This window comes from Marmota flaviventris, chromosome 10 (genome assembly GCF_047511675.1).
Source record: "Marmota flaviventris isolate mMarFla1 chromosome 10, mMarFla1.hap1, whole genome shotgun sequence".
Classification (NCBI taxonomy): Eukaryota; Metazoa; Chordata; class Mammalia; order Rodentia; family Sciuridae; genus Marmota; species Marmota flaviventris.
Window position 1 is genome coordinate 117,326,955 of NC_092507.1, and position 21,222 is coordinate 117,348,176.

Below are 21,222 nucleotides of genomic sequence, written 5' to 3' on the forward strand. Positions count from 1 at the left end.
GCATATGGATTTCCAGTTTTCCCAGCACCATTTGTTGAAGATGCTATCCTTCCTCCATTGCATGCTTTTAGCCCCTTTATCAAATATAAGATAGTTGTAGTTTTGTGGATTGGTTTCTGTGTCCTCTATTCTGTACCATTGGTCCACCCGCCTGTTTTGGTACCCGTACCATGCTGTTTTTGTTACTATTGCTCTGTAGTATAGTTTGAAGTCTGGTATCGCTATACCGCCTGATTCACACTTCCTGCTTAGCATTGTTTTTGCTATTCTGGGTCTTTTATTTTTCCATATGAATTTCATGATTGCTTTCTCTATTTCTACAAGAAATGCCGTTGGGATTTTGATTGGCATTGCATTAAACCTATAGAGAACTTTTGGTAATATCGCCATTTTGATGATGTTAGTTCTGCCTATCCATGAACAGGGTATATTTTTCCATCTTCTAAGATCTTCTTCTATTTCTCTCTTTAGGGTTCTGTAGTTTTCATTGTATAAGTCTTTCACCTCTTTTGTTAGGTTGATTCCCAAGTATTTTATTTTTTTTTGAAGATATTGTGAATGGAGTGGTTGTCTTCATTTCCATTTCAGAGGATTTGTCGCTGATATACAGGAATGCCTTTGATTTATGCGTGTTGATTTTATATCCTGCCACTTTGCTGAATTCATTTATTAGCTCTAATAGTTTCTTTGTAGAGCCTTTTGGGTCTGCTAGGTATAGAATCATATCATCTGCAAATAGTGATAATTTAAGTTCTTCTTTTCCTATTTTTATGCCTTTAATTTCTTTCGTCTGTCTAATTGCTCTGGCCAGTGTTTCGAGAACTATGTTGAACAGAAGTGCACACTGGCTTCTAACCCAGGTCCACAAGACCCACTTCTGGTTCCTCAGCTTCTTGTCCTTGGAGACTTTTGGTTCCTCTCAGCTCTCTAGGTCTGCAGCTGCATCCTGAAAAAGCAACTTGCAAACAGTTTTTAGAAACAAGGAGGTTGTGGTGTATGGCCCATTTTCACACCCAGAATTACATATTTCAATGTGTTAAACTCTGATTAGGCTGGATGACCACAGTGCTAAAGAATATTTCTATTTTGCTCATTAATTAAAGAGGGGACCATGGGATGTTACAACCCCTTCAAAAGAAGAATGAAGGGCACCTCAGGCAAGTGGGAAGGTTGAGAGACATTTATGAATAGATGCCCAGGCTCACAGGGCTGGAGTGTCTCTGGGCACATGTCATTTCCAGTGCTTACCTTGGGATGGGGCACAATTTGCTTTCATTTGAAAACTCCACAACTTGGATACTTGTTTTCAATGTAACATATGATACTTTTGTATTATAGAATAACTCAAGAATGGGAAGATGGGCAACCAGCATTAATAATATAAAATTTAAAAACTTCATTCAAGCCTGGTATAAAAAGTCCTCCCCTCCACCTTCCCACCTGAATCCTGGATGCACAGGGGTCCTGTGGGGCTTGGTAATGGTGTCTGCATCACAGTGAATTTCCTTTTAAACTCGACTTTTATAAACAGGAACGCCCTGGCTAGACCTTGACACCTACAGGCACCAAGGAGATTGAAGCCACAGGATGTCTGACTCCTGCATCCCATCCCTGTACTCAGGAGGAGACTCCCAAGAGGGGCAGCTGAATAGGAGGAAGGGACACCAGCCTGGAACTGGGAATGTGTGCTTTTGACCCGAGGGTGCTGGGCCAGTAATGCTCATCGTGATAACAACAGCAGCGAATGGGAACAGCACAGTTATTGAATACTGTGCCCAAAGCTCTTTCTGCTTAAATCTAAAGAAGAATTCAATGAAGTAAGCACCATCACTCCCATTTCACAGATGAGAAAACTGCAGACAGAGAGGTTAAGTAACTGTTCAAGTTCACACAGCCAGAAGATGGGGGACCTAGATTAACTCTGACTTCACTGAGGTGAAGTCCAACCTTGTAACCACTCTTTATACCATCCAGCTGTGGGACCTAGCTGAAACCAACTTAATTTTGGTTGATTGAAACCTAACCATAAATGTTGACACCACAAAAAGAACTTGGAGAAAACTAGTAAAAATGAGAAACATACTTTTGAAGGGAGGTCTATCCTTTTAAGCAAGATATGAAACCAATAAGTACTAAAAAAAAATATTTTGATACCTTTCACTTCATGAAATAACATTTTGGCCCCTGGGTAAAATTAAACTGTAATAGATTTAATGGAATTCTTACAAAATTCCAGTGAGATTTTTCACAGAAAAAAAAATTCTCCAAAAAATTTGTATGGAATCAGAAAAGACCCCAAATACCAAAAGCAAAAAGAATAAAACTGAATCTCATTCCCTGATTTGAAAATACAATATTACTATAAATGAAACAGCAGGGTTCTGGCACACAAAAAGACCCATTAACCAATGGAAAAAGAAGAAATTCCATAAATAAACCCAGTGTTTACAGTCAGTTGATGTGATGTTTGACAAATGTGCTAAGAATATACAATGGGGAAAGGACATTGTCTTCAGTAAATGCATATGGGAATATGGGAGGAATAGAGGAACTTTAGACAGGGCAAAGGGGAGGGAGGGGACATGGGGGTAGGAAAGATGGTGGAATGAGATGGACATCATTACCCTAAGAACATGGATGAAGATGCGAATGGTGTGACTCTACTTTGTGTACAACCAGAGACATGAAAAATTGTGCTCTATATGTGTAATATAAATTGAATTGCATTCTGCTCTCATATACATAACATATTAGAATAAAAATTTTAAAAAGAGAAAAAACAACTCAAAATGGATAAAAGACTTAATCATAAGGTTTGCAACTCTAACACCTCTAGAAGAAAGCATAAAGGAAAACTTCCATGAGCTTGGGTGGTAATGTCTTGAATAGAATTCCCAAAGCACAGACACCAAAAGCAAAAATTGACCGAATTGCATCAAATTAAAAACTTTCTGCACAGCAAGGGAAACCACAGAGTGAAGAGACAGCCCATGTCTTGGGAGAGAATATTTGCAAAGCACACATCTGATATGGGGCCAATGGCCCTAATGTATAAAGAACTAAGTAACTCGATAGAAGGAAACAGGTAACTTGATTTAAAGTTTTGAACAGATACTTCTCAAAGAAGAGAAATGAATAGCCAATGGATCTATAAAAACGAATAGCCAACATTTTTGATCATCAGGGAAATGAGAATTTTAAACAAGGAGATATCAGTCACATCTTTAGCTTGGCTGTTATTAGGATGATGGATGTTCATAAGCACTGGCAAAGATAGGCAGAAAATGAACCCTCAGACTCTGTTGGTGGGAATGTAAATTAGTGTCGCTATTTTGAAGAAATGGAAGGTCCTCCAAAACTAAAACCAAAACTCTTATATTATCCAGCTCCCCACTTCTGGGCCAAACATTGAAGCTGGCATGTTCACTGAGACGCTGTTCCCAACAGCTAAGATGTAGAAGCAGCCCAAGTGCCCGTGAATGGATGTTTCCTTGGAAAAAGGAAATGTGGCGTTTGTACACTGGGGCATGTTACAGATACTCACAAGTGAGAGACGTGACACAAGGAGAAATCTGCAAATTTGGGTTGTGTACTGGGTGTGGCATACCCCAGTGGAGCCTGGGCTTCTGAAAGGAGGAATTGTCCATCCTCAAGGACAAGATGGTTGGGTTGCGATTTCCCCTGGTGGTTAAATCCTACCTGGTCTCCAGGAAGAAGAGAGGGTCCCCAGGTTCCCTGGGGCTATGCCTGATGGGAGAGAAAGGGCTCAAGGAGGCCTACTGTCCAGGGCTGTGCAGGGGGACAGCCACTAAGGAATACTGACGGGGACTCCAGGGGCAGTTCAAGAAAGTTCTTTCTTGGTGACTCGAATGTGTATTCACCAACTGTTCCACTTGCTCCTCCACATTTTCAGTCTATCATCACCTGGTCTCAAAACATGAAATACATTGGTCACCCTTGAACTGCTGCAGGGAAAAAACAGGTGTGACTCTCTGACCCCCTTCCCTGTGTGGGACCTTAGGAGGCTGAGAGGATGCGGTGGACTCCTCAGGCTCAGCTTTAAGGTGGTGGACCCACACTCATGCGTAACCCCGCCCTCATTGTCTCTTAATGTCCTACGAATGAGATGTGAATTTCCCTGTCCTAAGTCCCAGAGATTTATAACTGATTCCACAGCACGACCAACACTATCTTGAGTGACTCACTTTCTAGAAGAAGGGGAAGGGGAAGCACCTTCAGGAATGTTTTAATCTGTGGAGCAACCTGCTGCCCCATGACTGGTTGCCCAAAAGCAACATCATGAGTTCTCCCTCATGGGGTCTGGGGTCAGCACTGCTCTACAGCGGGGTCTTCTGGCCCAGGGTCTTGCAGAAACAGATCCAGGTGTTTTCTGGGGTGCCATCATCTCAAGGTTCCACTGGGAAGCTTCTGCTTGGAGCTCATCACAGTGGGACTGTGGACAGGATGCAGTTCCCTGTGATGGCTGCCTGGAAGCTCAGTTCCTCACTAGCTATTGGCCAGGGCTGCCCTCAGGACCTTGCCACGTGGGCGTCTCCACGGGGCAGCTGTCAGTATGGCAGCTGGCCTCATCAGAGTGAGCAGGAGAGAGGCCGAGGACAGGGAGCAGGAGTGAGCCAGGAGGAACCCGTGCTCTGGTTGAAAATGGTTGTATTAAGTGACATCCCATCATTTTTGCTAGGTGCACACTCTTTGTGGGAGAGGATGACACATAAGTGTGAACACCAGATGGGGATCCTTGGGTGACATTTTAGGAGCTGCCTCCTACACTTATACATTCAGCATGTGCCAGACAGTGAGCTAGGTGCTTTCTTTTTTTTTTTTTTTTTTTTTAACATCAGAAATTTATTAGTTGCTCAAAACATTACATTGATTTTGACATATAATATTTCATACATGTGTTTCAAATGGGTTATGAATTCTTATTATTCCCACGTGTACAGATTGCAGGATCACATTGGTTATACCGCCACGTTTATAATACTGCCATACCAGTGTCTGTTGTATTCTGCTGTCTTTCCTATCCCCCTCCCCTCCCCTCCCTTCCCTCTACCCCATACCATAACTCATTTCTCTTTCTCTCTCTCTCTTTTTTTTCTCCACTTCACTTCACATCCTCTTATATGAATTTTTGTATAACAATGCTGGTCTCCTTCCATCTTCTGTGCAATTCCCCTTCTCTCTTCCATTCCCTCCCACCTCTCATCCCAGTTTGATGGTAATCTTCTTCTCATGCTCTTCCTCCCTGCTCTGTTTTGAGTTGCCCCCCTTATATCAAAGAAGACATTCGGCATTTTTTTTTCGGGATTGGCTGACTTCACTTAGCATAATCTGCTCTAATGCCATCCATTTCCCTGCAAATGCCATGATTTTGTTATTTTTTTAGTGCTGAGTAATATTCCATTGTGTATATATGCCACATTTTTTTTATCCATTCATCTATTGAAGGGCATCTAGTTTTGTTCCACAGTCTAGCTATTGTGAATTGTGCTGCTATGAACATTGATGAAGCTGTATCCTTGTAGTATGCTCTTTTTAGGTCTTTTGGGAATAGTCCTAGAAGGGGAATAGCTGGGTTGAATGGTGGTTCCATTCCCAGCTTTCTGAGGAATCTCCACACTGATTTCCAAATTGGTTGCACCAATTTGCAGTCCCACCAGCAATGTGCAAGTGTACTCTTGATTTTAACTCTTGTGCTATAGGTGTCCTAATAAGGAATTTGGAGGCCGACCCCACGAGATGGAGATTAGGGCCAACTTTTTCTTTTATTAGATGCAAAGTTTCTGGTTTGATTCCTAGCTCCTTGATCCATTTTGAGTTAAGTTTTGTGCATGGTGAGAGACAGGGATTCAATTTCATTTTGTTGCATATGGCTTTCCAGTTCTCCCAGCACCATTTGTTGAAGATGCTATCCTTTCTCCATTGCATGTTTTTAATCACCTTTGTCTAATATGAGGTAGTTGTAATTTTGTGGATTGGTCTCTGTGTCCTCTATTCTGTACCATTGGTCTACCCACCTGTTTTGGTACCAGTACCGTGCTGTTTTTGTTACTATTGCTCTGTAGTATAGTTTGAAGTCTGGTATCGCTATACTGCCTGTTTCACTCTTCCTGCTTAGAATTACTTTTGCTATTCTGGGTCTTTTATTTTTCCAGATGAATTTCATGATTGCTTTTTATATTTCTGTGAGAAATAGCATTGGGATTTTGATTGGCATTGCATGAAACCTACAGAGTACTTTTGGTAATATGGCCATTTTAATGATGTTAGTTCTGCCTATCCATGAACAAGGTATATCTTTCCATCTTCTAAGGTCTTCTTCTATTTCTCTCTTTAGGGTTCTGTAGTTTTCATTGTATAGGTCCTTCACCTCTTTTGTTAGGTTGATTCCCAAGTATTTTATTTATTTATTTTTTTGAGGATACTGTGAATGGAATGGTCGTCCTCATTTCAATTTCAGTGGATTTGTCACTGATACAGGAATGCCTTTGATTTATGCATGTTGATTTTATATCCTGCCACTTTGCTGAATTCATTTACTGAGCTAGATGCTTTCAATTCACAGTCTCATTTAGTTCATGTCACCATGTCAAGACGGATAAGGAAATGAAGGTTAGTCCAGTGAAGTAACCCACCCAGAAATAACTTCAGCAGAACCAGGACTTGATCCCAGAATTAGTTCCAATTCACTGGACAAGGCTGCCTCCCTGGGTCAAGGAAGGTGCTGGGTGAACTGGTTAAGGAGCAAATGTCTGTTTCACTTGTTCTCCTTGAGGAAATATCCATGTTCTCTTTCCCAATGCCCTAGGTGTCTGCAGCACTTTAGCCAAGAGTTCTGGAGCTCATGGTTCTGGGATTAAAGGTTTTAGAACCCACACTAATCTGACAGCAATCCAGGGAGGTTCGGTCTTGTTCCAAGTGATCCAGGAGCCAGAAGATCCCAAGATAGAGGAGATCTCCTGGGGTGTCACCTCTAATTCAAATGCCATTTACATGCTGAGACTCCAGAATGGGACGGAAGATCCAAAGTGGTTTGGTCTTCAGGACAAGTACAAGCAGAGGGTCCAGGTGCCCAGTATGTCATCCCTGAGGATTAACAATTTGATATCACAGGACAGTGGGCAGTACTGGGCCCAGATCATACTTCAGACGGGAAGAGAAATTAAACGAGTTTTCCACCTCACTGTTTATGGTAAGTGACAGCCTCACCTAGTCCCAGGGCCAGCCTCCTTCTTTGAGTCTAGGAATCTCTGAGACCACATGCTTCAGGATTCTCCTCAGGCACCAACATGTCAGATATTCATCACAAACAGTAGAGCTGAGGATTTATACCAGGGAGAAAGATCACATCGTGTTTTGGGAGAAAAAACAGAAATTTGGCCATTTTTGCAATAACATTTCCTCCTCTTTGTAAGACTAAACTATATTTTTGAGATAGGGTCCTGCAAAGTTGCTTAGGACCATGCCAGGTTGCTGAGGCTGGCTTTGATCTTCGTATCTTCCTGTCTCAGCCTCCTGAGCTGCTGGGATTGCGGGTGTGCACCACCATGCCCGACACTTTCTTCCACTTTTAAGGGTCCCTGTGATGACTCTGGGACTATCCAGATAATCCTATTTAAAGGTCAGCTCTTTTTTTCATAACTTAGCATATTCACAGATTCAGAAGATAAAGATGTGGACATGAGTGGGGACACAATTGTTCTACCATGTTTGGAATCCACATGTATCTAGTTCACTGTCCCCAGTGCTTGAAGAGAGTGGCCAGTGAGAGGCCAGCTTCACTTCCACAGACCCCACAAATCCTGCTCTGCAAGCCTTGATAGGGTAGGAGAAGTGATGCTGCTGCACGTCCCAGGAGATCTATTTTGCGAACTCTAGGGTCCCCATAGTCCATCTCTGCCTAGGGCAGTCCCTCTGCAGAGAGTGGACTGCAGGTGCAGGTCCTGTGTGATTTCCAGACTGGCCTGTAGATCAGACCCTTCTCCCCCAGTCAGGGGGACATTCTAATTGCCTGCAGAGTTGTGCTCTCTGTTGCAGCCATGGTATCTCCCTCAATGTCTCCTGTTTTGACATTGAGCTTTCTGGGTCCTCCCAGAGCTGGCCTGGTGTCCTGCCCCAGTCGGGCTGTGCAGTCCCAAGCACTGTCTCAGCTGAAGACCCAGGACACAGGACCCTGGCCCCAGACAAGCTCTTCTGTCCCATGCTTCCTTCCCTTCCAGAAGACCCCTATCTTCTAGAAATAATTGGCCCTAAAAACTGGGATTCAGCATCATTTTCTCATGGGAAAAAAAAAGTTTAGACTTGCTTCATCTAGTGAGATCACATGAGCTTAATAAAGTGGCTGCTGTCACTTGTCAACATGTAGCTCTGGGGAAATTGTGCTTTATTTGTAACGTGCTCCCAGCTTCCTCCTAGGGCTGCTGCCTCTGGTCAGTGAGACACTGGAGGACAATGTGTGGCATGTGTGAGGCTCTCTCCTTTGTCCCCTCCTTCCTCAGATCCTGTGCCCCTTGCCCAGATCCAGATCACATCAGCATCCATCACACCCAGCTGGTGCAATGTCACTCTGGAGTGTGGGGTCCGAGAGGCTGTAGACGTCCTCAATGTAACCTGGGTGGTACAGGGCCCCCCCAGTGAGCTGGAGCAGAGAGGGGCAACAGGACCCCCCAACCCCTGGACACTGGCCCTGACCCTGCCACTGAGGCAGCCCAATGTCAGCCTCACCTGTGTCCTCAGCAACCCAGTGGACCAGAAAAATGCCACCTTACAGCTCCTTGACCTCTGTAGCCCAGGTGAGTGCACCTGCAGGAGGGAGGGGCACAGGAAGGGCTCAGGTGGCTCTGGAGCCTGAAGGTCCCTGGCTTTTTTGCTGCTGTGTTTATGAACAGCACTGCCTTCCCTTGGTCACTCCAATCCAGAAGTGTGGGGTCGCATCCAGCTCACGACTGTCTTTAAATATCCCTCAACTCCATGCCCTTCCCCCTGGGCCAGGGGCCACTTTCCAGGACCTGTCCCACCCCGTCCCCTTGCCCTGTGTCCAGAATCATCTTTGGAAAAACAGATTGGATTGTGGCCTTTGTCTGTGTCATCTCTGGGGTCGACCTCCACCTAGTTCCCATAGGATGTAGGGCTTAGAAGGTCCTGTGCCCCCGATGGTGGCCTCATCCACACAGGGACACAGCTGCTTGCTGACTTCCCTAATGTGTGAAGCCACTGCCAGCTCTGAAGACGCAGCCTCTTTAAGGAGCTGCCCACGGCCATCCCCCCTGAGTGGAAAGATCCCTTTCTGGGTCTGAGTCCACCCTGAGTGGGACACCATGAGGGCAGGGGACACATCCTTCTCTCCTCTTAGCCCAGGTGTCCAGCTCAGTTCTGGGCAGTTTGCGCCCAGTAGGTGTTTCACTGAACCCGAATGCCTGGGACCCGTGTGCACCCGTCCTCTCTCAGTCTTCCTCTAGGGGCTGCTGGAGGAGCCTGACTGGTCAGTGCAGTCACCACCCCTGGTCATGTGCCCCCCCCTCCACCCTGGAGTCTCAGAGGAAGTTCAACATGGCCCACCAAACCTCCTGGACTCACGGCTGCCTCCTGGCCTCCCCACCTAGCCCTGCCTCCTGTGCTGTCCCTCCCCTGTGGGACGCCCCCGCCACACTGAGTATCTGTGAAACTCCTGCCACTCCCCACACACAGGTGACTGTGCATGTCCTTGGGGGTCTCACTGGAGACCTTGGACATGGGTCAACCTCTCTGCAGTGAGTTCCTTCCCCTGGTGATTGAGAGCTTCTGTCTCTTCCTGGTGATGACTTGTTCACAGACCCCACCTTGCTCATCCCCATCTCCCCTGCTCCACGAAGGACCTGGGCCACTGCTTGACTGAGTGGACCTGCCACGCCCTCCCTCTGCGGCTTCTGCACCAGGACCCCTGACACCTGCGCCTTCTCCACCTCCCCTGGCAATGGATGTGTCAGCTCCTCTTATTACCATATCCTGTCTTAACTCTCTTGTTTTCTTAACTCTGGAAAGCAGCGCCCACAGCTGGCCACACGAGAGGTGTCATAGGGGCCTTCCTGGCTGGGTTTTTCATCCTGGGAGTTGGAGGTTTCCTGTTCCTTTGGCACTTACGAGAGAAGAAGAAGAAGAAGAAGAAGATGGAGATGGAGATGGAGAGAGGCAGGTTGCACTTACCTTTCTGGTCCAGATGTCTCCCCCTCTCCCCTTGGATCCTGGACTTCCTTCCTCCTGCATTTTAATGGCAGGAAGTGGCCTTGTAGAGGGGATGAGGGGTGTAGCCTCGATGGCCTTGGGTTTCTGGCTCTGTGCGTGTGTGTGTGTGTGTATGTGTTAGTGTGTGTGAGTGTGTGAGTGTGTATGAGTGTAAGTGCATGTGTGTGTGAGTGTAAGTGCGTTTGATTGCATGTCTGTTGAGTGTAAGTGTGTGAGAGTGAGTGTGTGTGAGAGTGTAACTCTGAGTGTGTGTGAGTGTGTTAGAGTGTGTGAGAAAGTGACTGTGTTTGTAAGGGTGTGTGTGAGTTTAAGTGCATGTGTGAGTTTAAGTGCATGTGTGTGAGTGTGAGTGCATGTGTGTTAAAGTATGAGTGTGTGTGAGAGTGTGTGATTGAGTGTGTGTGAGAGTGAGTGTGTGAGTGTGAGAGTGTATCAGTGTGTGTTAGTGTGTGAGTGTGTGTTAGTGTGTGTGTTTGTGAGTGTGTGATAATGTGTGTGTGACAATGTGTGTTGTTAGTGTGTGTGTGAAAGTGTGTGAGTGTAAGTGCATGTGAGAGTGTGTGTCTGAGTATAAGTAAATGTATGAGTGTGACTGTGTGAGTGCGTGTGTGTGTTAGATTGTGGATGCGTGTTAGAATGAGTGTGTGTAAGTGTGTGTGTATTACAGTGTTGTGAGTGTGTGAGTGTGAGAGTAAATATGTGATTGTGAGTGTGTGTGAGAGTGTGAGAGTGCAAGTATGAGTGTGTGTGAGTGTGTTTTAGTGTGTTAGTGGGAATGTAAGAGTGTGTGACTGTAAGTGCATGTGTGAGAGTGTGTGTTTATGAGTGTAAGTGCATGTTTGAGTGTGTGTATGTAAGTGCGTGTGTGAGTGTAAATGTGAGTCTGTGTGAGAGTGTGAGAGTTTTGTTTGATTGTAGTGTGAGAGTATGTGTGAGTGTGTGAGTGTGTGTGAGTGTGTGAGTGTAAGTATGATTGTGAGTGTGAGTGTAAGTGTCTGAGTGTGAGTGTGAGAATGTGAGTATGTGACAGTGTGTGTGTAACAGTTGTGTGAGTGCAAGTGCATGTGTGAGAGTGTGTGTGTTTATGAGTGTAAGTGCGTATTTGAGTGTGAGTGTGTATGTAAGTGCGTGTGTGAGTGTAAGTGTGAGAGTGTGAGAGTTTATGTGTGATTGTAGTCTGTGTGAGAGTATGTGTGAGTGTGTGACAGTGTGTGTGAGTGTGAGAGTGTAAGTATGATTGTGTGTGAGTGTTAGTGTGTGAGTGTGAGTGTAAGTGCATGTGTGAGAGTGTGTGTGTTTATGAGTGTAAGTGCGTATTTGAGTGTGAGTGTGTATGTAAGTGCGTGTGTGAGTGTAAGTGTGAGAGTGTGAGAGTTTATGTGTGATTGTAGTCTGTGTGAGAGTATGTGTGAGTGTGTGACAGTGTGTGTGAGTGTGAGAGTGTAAGTATGATTGTGTGTGAGTGTTAGTGTGTGAGTGTGAGTGTAAGTGTCTGAGTGTGAGTGTGAGAATGTGAGTGTGTGACAGTGTGTTTGTAAAAGTTGTGTGAGTGTAAGTGCATGTGTGAGACTGTGAGACTGTGTATGAGTGTAAGTGCGTGTGTGGACGTGAGTGTGTGAGTGTGAATGCATGTATGTGTTAGAGTGTGAGTGTGTGAGAGTGTGTGAGTGTTAGAGTGTATTGGAGTGTGTGAGTGTGAGTGGAAGTGTGTGTGTGTGTGTGTGTGTGTGTGTGTAGGGTTGGAGGTTTCCCTGGCACAGAATCAAGCTCCAGTCTGTTATGACTCAGGTGCGGGATTGCCAGAGGACCCCAGGGCCAAGGATGATGCAGTCTATGCACAGCTGACAAAACAGGATTCTCGGAAGGACAAGCGGAAGGAGAGAGCTGTGAGTGGTGACCAGCCAGGTCTCATGGCACCCAGCCCTGGGCTGCCCGCACAAAGCCAGGTATCTGCTGTGCTATCTCCACTGTATTTTTTCTTTCCTTTTTACCTCTTTTTGTGTTGAGAGTATTAAGAAAATTTATGGGTTGGTGTCATGGTTAATTTGAATTGTTGACTTGATTGGATTAAGAGATGACAAGGAAGGGCTGGGGTTGTGGCTCAGCGGTAGGGCACTCACTTAGCAAGTGCAAGGCACTGAGTTCCATCCTCAGCACCACATAAAATAAATAAATAAAGGTATTGTGTCCAACTACAACTAAAAGATAAATATTTAGGAAAAAAAGAGAGATGCGAATAAGAGGATTATGAGTGTGTCAATGAGGGTGTGTCTAGGAGTGATTGGCATGTGGGATAGCCAACTGAAATGAAGACCCTCCCTAAGTGTGGGCAGCAGCAACCAATAGGATGATGGCTTGGATGGAATAAAAGTTGGAAGAACAAAGCAGCAGCAGCAGATGAAGCTCACTCCTTCTTGAATGGGTTCTTGATGGCTACTGCGGTAGGATATCGGATTCTTGCCTCTTCATTCTTCCCAAGTGGACTCTGACAGAGATTCTCCAGAAGGCTTACATCTCAGACCAGGGTAGCACCGTGGATCCCTCTGGTTCTGGGGCTTCAGCCTCTTAGACTGCAGCTACTGGTTCTCCCAGCTCTCCAGCCTGCACACGGCCATTGTGGACTATCCAGCTCCTGGTTGTAAGAGACCACCTAATAGGTCCCTTTTTATAATTATACTTCCTGCTGATTGTGTTCCTCTAGAAAACCCTGACTAATACAGTTGGGGTGTAACTCAGTGGCTGAGTTTTTGCTGAGTATGTACAAGGCCCTGAGTTCAATACCCAATATGCAAAAAAATAAAATAATTTGTATTTTCTTTGTTGGTGGCACAAGCCTGTAATCCCAGTGACTTGGGAGGCTGAGGCAGGATGATCACAAGTTGGAGGCTAGCCTTAGAAATTTAGTGAGGCCCTAAACAACATAGTGAGATCCTGTCTCAAAAAAATAAATAAAAAGCTGGGGATGTGACTCAGTGGTAAAGCACTTCTGGGTTCACCCCTAGTACCTCCCATCCCCCAGGGGTTTAAATTTTATTTTAATTTCAAGACATAGTCTCACTAATTTGCTGAGGATGGCCTAGAACCTGCAATCCTCCTGCCTCAGCTTCCCAAGTCTTGGGACCACACATGTGTTCCACCATCCCTGGCTTAAGCTATTCATGTTAATGGGCGTCGATTGTCTTCTGGTCTCTCTGGGGCCACTCTGTCCTTCAATTACTCTGAGAACCCTCTCTCTTGTATTCTCAGGATATTGATGACAAACATCTGGAAGGAAAGGGGCCCTGCACCAGTGTTTACAGCCTGGCCCAGAGACCAAGCCATGCCAGGCCTTGAAGATGACTTATTTGGAGGAGGGAGGAGAACCCAGCACTAGGGAGACACCTGCACTCTGCACCTGACACCTGCGGATACCTGCTTCCTCTATCTTCAGTCCAGCTCGAGATGCCACTGGTCTGCATGAGCCTGACCTGGTGGTCATCTCTACCTCTGTGGGCACATGTGGCCCTGTCACTTCTCCTGCCACCTTCCAAGCTGCCTTCACACTCAGAGCTCTCGTGCCATCCAGCCAGGGTTCTTCCTCTGTCACTGCTGTGGCTTCTGACCCCTCCCTTTCAGAAGCCTTCCCAAAGAGATCCTTGCCTGACTCTGCAGCTGGCACAGCCTCGCCACCTCTGCTGCGTCACTCTTGCCATTCTGAGACCCCAGGTCTAGGTGTGGGCACCGTGAAGAGGTGCTGACTTGCCCCAGCAGAGGGGGTGAAGATGGGTCCTGCCGCTGAATTGGGGTTGATGGAGGCAGCGTGGCAAGTGGGAGCCTAACTTACTTTCTAGGTTTTCCTTCCTTTCCTTGTGCAGGGTTTCCTCTGGAGCTAAGTGTGTGTGTGTGTGTGTGTGTGTGTGTGTGTGTGTTGGGGGAGTTTCTTGTGCACATTACACACCAGGGCCAGAGTGGCCTTCCTGGATTCCTGTGCTAACCTGGACTTACACCTCAAACTCCTGCAGACCCATCATCCTGTGGACTGGGAAGAGGAATCCATATTATTTCAGGTCCTTCTCAACTTTCTCTTTTCCTGAGAATGACCCTGGACTCCCCAGACTGGGGTTGAATTTTTTTTTTTCCTTTTTAACTGGCATATTATATTTTTATGACAGTGAGACTTGCTATGATATACTCATATGGGCACACAATAAAACAGCATAATTGAATCAATTTCATTCCCCTTTCCCTCCCCCCTCCCCCTGATCCCCTTCTATTCTGCTGGTCTCCTTTCTATTTTTTAAAATGTGTTCTAATTAGTTATAGATGGCAGTGGAATGCATGTTGACACATTGCACACAAATGGAGCACAACTTCTCATTCCTCTGGCTCTACATGACATAGAGTCACATCATCATACATGTATCTATAGGGTCATACTGTCTGTCTCACCCTACTGTCCTCCCCATCCCCTCAGTCCCAATGGGGTTGCATTTTTTAATATTTATTTTTTAGTTGTAGATGATTGCAATACCTTTATTTTATTTCTTTATTTTTTGTGGTGCTGAGAATCGAACCCAGGCCCGTGCACTTGCTAGATGACCGCTCTCCCACTGATCCATAGCCCCAGTGGGGTTGCCTTCTTAAGGAAACACTTCAGCTCTGCTCTTAGTTAACAGGGTGTGTCATGTTCCCTCCCTCCCTTTGGGGGTAGCTGGGTGAAGCTGTGGGAAGATCTGATACAAGATATAAAATATCTTGAGGACAGCACTCTCCAGCCTCTGCTAGGGATCCTCAGCCCGCTGCAGCCCTGCTGGCCCCGAAATAAGGTCAGCCTCCTTTTTGTCTTTGAAAGTCAAACAGGTTTATTAGCAAGAGATCCAGCACAATATTAAAAATCATATTCAAAACTATCAGTTTGGCCAAGTGCAGTGGTGCACACCTGTCATCCCAGAGGCTTGGGATGCTGAGACATGAGGAGCCTGGGTTCAAAGCCAGCCTCATGGAAAGCCAGGCACTTAGCAACTCAGGGAGACCCTGTCTCTAAGTAAAATGCAAACTAGGGATGGAAGTGTGGCTTTTCTAAGCTTAATAATTCCATTTATGAAGGTTCTGCCCTTGGGACCTAATCATCTCCCTCTGGCTCCAGCTCCTAATATCCTTACCTCACGAGTTAAGTTTCAACATATGAATTGTGTTGTGAATACTGAGATCGTAGCAGGGATCATACAGTGATTCTAATATACTGGTAAATTATAAAAATACCTTAAATAACACAGCCTTATAGAACACAAAATTGACAGAATTTCAAGGAGAAAAAAATAGACCCAGTTTCACACAGTAAAAGATTTTAGTCTGAATCTCAGTAATCAAAAAATATAACAAAAATCAGAACAATCTTCTTAAAGTGTGTTAAAACAACACAACTGAGTAAATTGATTTAATAGATAAAACACCAAACACTTAATATTGCATTTTATTTTCAAACGCATCTGGAACATTTAGAAAAGTTAACTAGCACCTCTACTAGGAGTCCATGAAGTGAATTTCAATGAATATTAAAGAGTCACTAACTTTCTTTTCCAACTATTATGCAAGTTGTATAGAAATTAATAAAAGATAATTGAATAAGTTTATATTTTTATAATAGAGAAGACAAAGACAGTACAGATAAAAAGTGATTATATGATAAATAATGTAGGCTTGTCGATGCACCATTAATATCTCTCTCCCTTTTTTTGCAGTGGGGAGAGGCATTGGGTTAAGTCCCCAGGGGTAATTTACCACTGAGCCATATCTCCAGTCCTATCTATTTTTATTTTGAGAGAGGGTCTCACAAGTTTCTTTGGGTCTCACTTAGTTGCTGAGGCTGGCCTTGAACCTGTGATCCTCCTGTCTTAACCTTCTGAGCTACAGGGATTACAGACGTGTGCCCCCATTCCTGGCTGATTAATATCATTTGAAGCAACTGAATCAATTCACTCTGAAGCCATCAGACTCTACTAGGGTTTTGTCCTTTTTTTTTTTTTTTTTTTTTTTTTTTGGTACCAGGAATTGAACTCAGGGGCACTCCACCACTGAGCCACATCTCAGCCCTATTTTGTATTTTATTTTGAGACAGGGTCTCACTGAGCTTCTTAGTGCCTTGCAGTTGCTGAGGCCTGCTTTGAACTTGCAATCCTCCTGCCTCAGCCTCCCGAGATGCTGGAGATTCAGGTATGCACCACAGCTCCTGGCTCGTTCTTTTTTGGGCTAATGCATTCAAACATTTAATTATATAATTTCCTAGAAAAATGTAACCTGAGACCCTGTGCCTAACAGAAGAAAATGTAGGGCCAACTCTCTATCATGTCAGCTTCCTCAACAAGACTATGAAAGTGCAAGAAGTAAAATCAAGAATCAATAAATGGATGGAATCAAACTAAAAAGCTTCTTCCCAACAAAGGAAGCAATTAATAAAGAGCCTACAGAATGGGGAAAAAGTCTTTGCCACTCCCATCATATATAAAGAACTCAAAAAAATTAACACCTAAACCAAAAATAACCCAATCAATAAAATGCAAATTAAAACTACACTGAGATTCCATCTCACTCCAGTCAGAATGATAATTATCAAGAATACAAGTTACAATAAATGTTAGTGAGGACATGGGGGAAAAGATATGCTTATACATTGCACCACCGGAAGTGAACATAACCTCCCTAGCCCTGTCTTTATCTGGTTTTCTTCTAGAAGCCTGCCACACTGAAATCTCTTGCTGTATTTCCTCTTAAATAAAGAATTTGGGCATTTTTCATTATGCATTTCCAGTTTCTGCCAGGACTGAAAAAACCACCTGAAAAACCAGCCTCTATCTCAGAGCAAAGCCTATCCAAGGAAGGGACATCACCTTTGTCCTTGGAAAGACCCACAGAGCACTCCTAAGCACATTCCCACCCTGCTAAGCTTTTTATCTACCAATAATAGGAGACTCAGTCAGGCTAGGTGGAGATCCATAGCAACCCCCTAGCAGCCACCAATCAGCATGAGACAGGGAAATACCTAGGATGCCAGATGACCCTCCCAGTTTATGGTGGTTGATAACAAGTTGGGAAACCATGTAGTTCAGCACGTACACCCCTCTTGGCTTAAACCAATCAGTTGAAACGAATCCCCCTTTTGTACTGACCAATCACCCCTACCCAACTTGTTCCCGCCAGTGAATGTGCTAATCATGTTTTAGAGTTGTTATTTGATTTTCCCGCAGTGTGTGATGATTTGCTAAAAGAGGCTATGATGTATGTGAAGACCCTGCCCTCTCCAAAGAATGTATAAAAATGCTGCAAACCCTGGGCTCGGGGCCTCTCAGCGTCACCAGTTGCTGTGTGTGCACGCGGAGGACCAAGCTAGCTCCCAATAAACACGTCTTTGCTGCTTACATCGATCTTGGGTCTCTGGTGGTCTTTGGGGGTCCCGAATTCGAGCATAACACACCAAGCCCCAGCTTTTAAAACTATTACCTACCTCTTGTCTTTTGTTCCTTATTGATTATTTTTAGGCTTTTGAAGTTTCCCAGAAGGTTCACACCTCCAAGCAGGAATCTGGGCTGCTGGGGTGTTGGTATCAGTTCCTTTTTTGTATAATGTGGAATTTGGCAAGATAGAGAGGATGCATTTTCCTTCTCCAATGGGAAATGAAAGCAGAAGCAATTATTAGGTGTGTTATCTGGAAATAAATGTGTGTTTTTTTTCCCATGGGAAAGGTTGCCATAGTTTCAACTAGTTTACCTGAGTCTAAAATGATTGAAATGCACACTTTGAAATTCCACTCTTTGGTTCTCATCTTGGCCCCAGGTTCTCCTGGAGATCACTGGTGTCATGAGGTAAGAATCTAACTCCAATTTCCCTGCAGGGGGCTGAGCAATGAGAGCCTGGAACTTCTCTTGCAAAGAAATAACTGGAGGAAGAGACACAGGATCAAAGGGCAGCACAGGGCAGGATGGTGGTTGTGTTCAACTCAGGCTGTTGCCTGAGGCAGAGCCTGAAAGTGACTCCACAGAGGGAAATCCTGGGTGGCCAATGCCAGACTCTGATGTATAGCAGTGTCAACAACCCAGAATGTTCTCAGATCAGTGGGATTTTTCATAGGACCTGGTATCACGAGGGGGCAAAATTGCAGTCAAAGGGAGAAATAAAGAATGTCCACATGCTTCTGCATCTTTCTATGCTTTATTCACTCAAATTACTCAATACAACTCACTCTATAGGTTCTTAATCAAGAAAATGATGATCCTTAGTGCTAGGCACTGCAATAGACATAATCCATTCACAGCAAAAAATTCTAGATTAATAAATTCACAGCAAACAATTCTAGATTAATTCTAAGCATTGCAAAACACACTTAATTATGACAGGCTAATGACAGACATTCCCTCTGCATTCTCAGTTTAGAAGTTTTAAACCTTAGGCTTTAAATCCAGCAGATGCACACTCACTCAGACCATGGTAACCAGGTCTGGAACCAAGGCAGGCATTTCCGGTGTGGAGTGGACCATTGATTGAGGAAGGTGTTGTAGGGAGGAGTTGCAGCTCTCACCAAGGTCCAGACAAGGTGGTAGAATTTGAGAGAGGTGAGGATCATGCAGAGGATCAGGAGAGGTCCTCATCATGCTCTCCAGCTCAAATGCATCCTTGTTTCAGCTGGCTGAATCCCTGTTCATCAGCTTTATTATTTATACTAAATTTGGGGGGCTTTTTGACCCTCCATGCAATCCTTATCAGCTCCATGACATCATTTACCCTGGGGTCAGAAGCAACTGGTCTGGTGATCTCCACCCTGATCTTCTGGCCTTTCCCTCTTATCAGGTGAGGATAGCCTGCCAGAAGCTTCACTCTGTTTATCATGTGAGGGGAAGTGACTTGTTTGAAGCCACTCTGGAGGGCTCTGAGGGTGTGCCTGGGGACACTGCAGGTTTCAAACTGGAGTTTTCAAAATGGAGTTGCTAAGGCTCAGGCCAAAGGCCATCCTCACACTAGGACAGAACCAAGACAGGAGGCATGGATACAGGTTTGAACAAGTTAGGAAAGGAGGTGGGGGGACTGTGAGATAGTACAGTTGGAGATTTATGGAAGCCATTGGGGGGACTTCATTGTGCCAAACCCTGGAAAGGGGTCAGACCAACTTTAAACATATTCTCAGAACAATTGGCAGACACATGAACTGGCTCATCCAGCAGCCATGACATCTCTGATACAGGGTGCCTTCCTATTGAAGCCAGAATTAGACAGGCAGTCAGCATAGATGGGTAAATGGAGTCAGGTGGGGTCAAGGAGGCCGATTTTGAGTCCTGGGAAGTAGGAGACTGGGCCTAGTCACCTAAGCAGGGAGGAGGAAGATAAGGGGAAGAGGGCAGGAGAACCAAGGAAGCCTAGGACATATAAAAAGGGCAGAAGACATCGCTTCTGGGGATATCAGGACACCAGCCATAGCCCCCTTCTCCTCCTGGAGAAGTCTATGTTACCCTGAGAAACTGAGGTGACCCTTGTTCTTGGAAAACCCATGAGTGTTCCTAGGCACATAGCCACCCTGCTGAGTCATTTGTCCATGAGTAACAGGAAGGGCCTGGGGAGCCAGATATCCCAGACAGCAGAGACTGCTGCGCCCCTCCCCTGACTCAGGCAATGGCAAGGCCCTACTGAGGTGGATGGTGCAAGGCATCCATCCTCTGGAGGAGGGCAGTATGTTTCTGGGAATGGGCTGGTTTGTTTTTGTATTTCTTTAATAAGTATAGTTGCGACTTCTCATATGACCATTAAGTATGAAGGAAAAAACATGACTTTCCCAATTAATGCAACTACTTCTAAAGAATAGATCTGTTTGCTCTAAATGCAATGATTCAGCTGTGGAGCATAAATTGTTAATGTCTAATGAAAAACTCCCTGTATTCCTGTCAAGGAAGTTTTTGAGAAATTAAATTAAAATCTAGAGAAGAAGAATTAATGTTAAGGAGACAGATTAGTGCTTAGTACTGGGCAACTTGTTCTTGTTTCTGTGCACAATGGTTTGTGCTCTTACTCTTGTTGATTAAAATTAATAACAAGTCAACCACTTGCCGTAACCATGGCACCAGTCCCAGTCAGTAAGTCAAGAAAGAATAGTCAAGGTATAGGCCAATAGTTGGGACATTTCTAACTATTATTAAAAGTTAACTAAACAGAAACAGCTCAAAGCAAAACGCAAACTAAAAGGAAAAATGTTTGCTTATGCATAAGCCAAGATACATTCTTCTATTCTAATTGTAGCTACACAATATTTTATTTCTTTGAATAATGATTCCTGTTTTGTAACCACAAAGTACTGTGAGCCTGCCAAAATGAAAAGTATATTTGATCAACTTCGCAAGTAAAAATGGGGATTCAGCACCTTCACTTTGGTGTCTGTGTTGTTTCTCCACCCCCCTTTCACCGACTCCTCACCATCAGTTCCTCTCCTGAGACCCCCTGTTGGAGCTGGACTCCAACAAGAGACAGATGTCCTTGACACAGCAATGCAGGTTCCGGGAAAGACCAGAGAATGCTTGAGGCCTAAGTTTTGACCTTAAAGACCCAAAGCAACAACCAATCAGCTTGAGACAAGGAAGATATCTGGAATGCAGGCTGCCCTCCCTGTAGTTTCCCTGATTGATATTGTGATTAGGACACCCTGCAGTTTAACATAACACTCTTGCAACACCTGCTGGCCTAAACCAATCAGTTCAAAGGTATCCACCACTTGAACTCACCAATCACCCTTACCCGACTTGGTCCCACCAATGAATGTGCTTATCAATGTTAAGAGTTGTTTGATTTTCCCACGGTGTGAAATGATTTGCCCTGTGATGTTGTGACGCATAGAGTGTGCCCCAAAACCTATAAAATCTCACTGAACAAAGGACCAGGATTCACTCCCTGGGACTGCTGAGATGGAAACGTGTGTGAGTCCAGGCTCAAGCTTGCAAAGAAGACTCTTGTGTGATTGCATTGGATTCG

General features: G+C 44.8%; 1 long non-coding RNA gene across 1 annotated transcript; it reads left to right on the forward strand.

The window, feature by feature from the left end:
* The first annotated feature begins 8,647 nt into the window (after window positions 1–8,647).
* Window positions 8,648–12,338, forward strand: LOC139707487 (uncharacterized). The gene is made up of 3 exons (XR_011709048.1): window positions 8,648–8,810; window positions 10,042–10,185; window positions 11,977–12,338. It is a non-coding gene; the product is annotated as an uncharacterized lncRNA (long non-coding RNA).
* The last annotated feature ends 8,884 nt before the right edge of the window (window positions 12,339–21,222 follow it).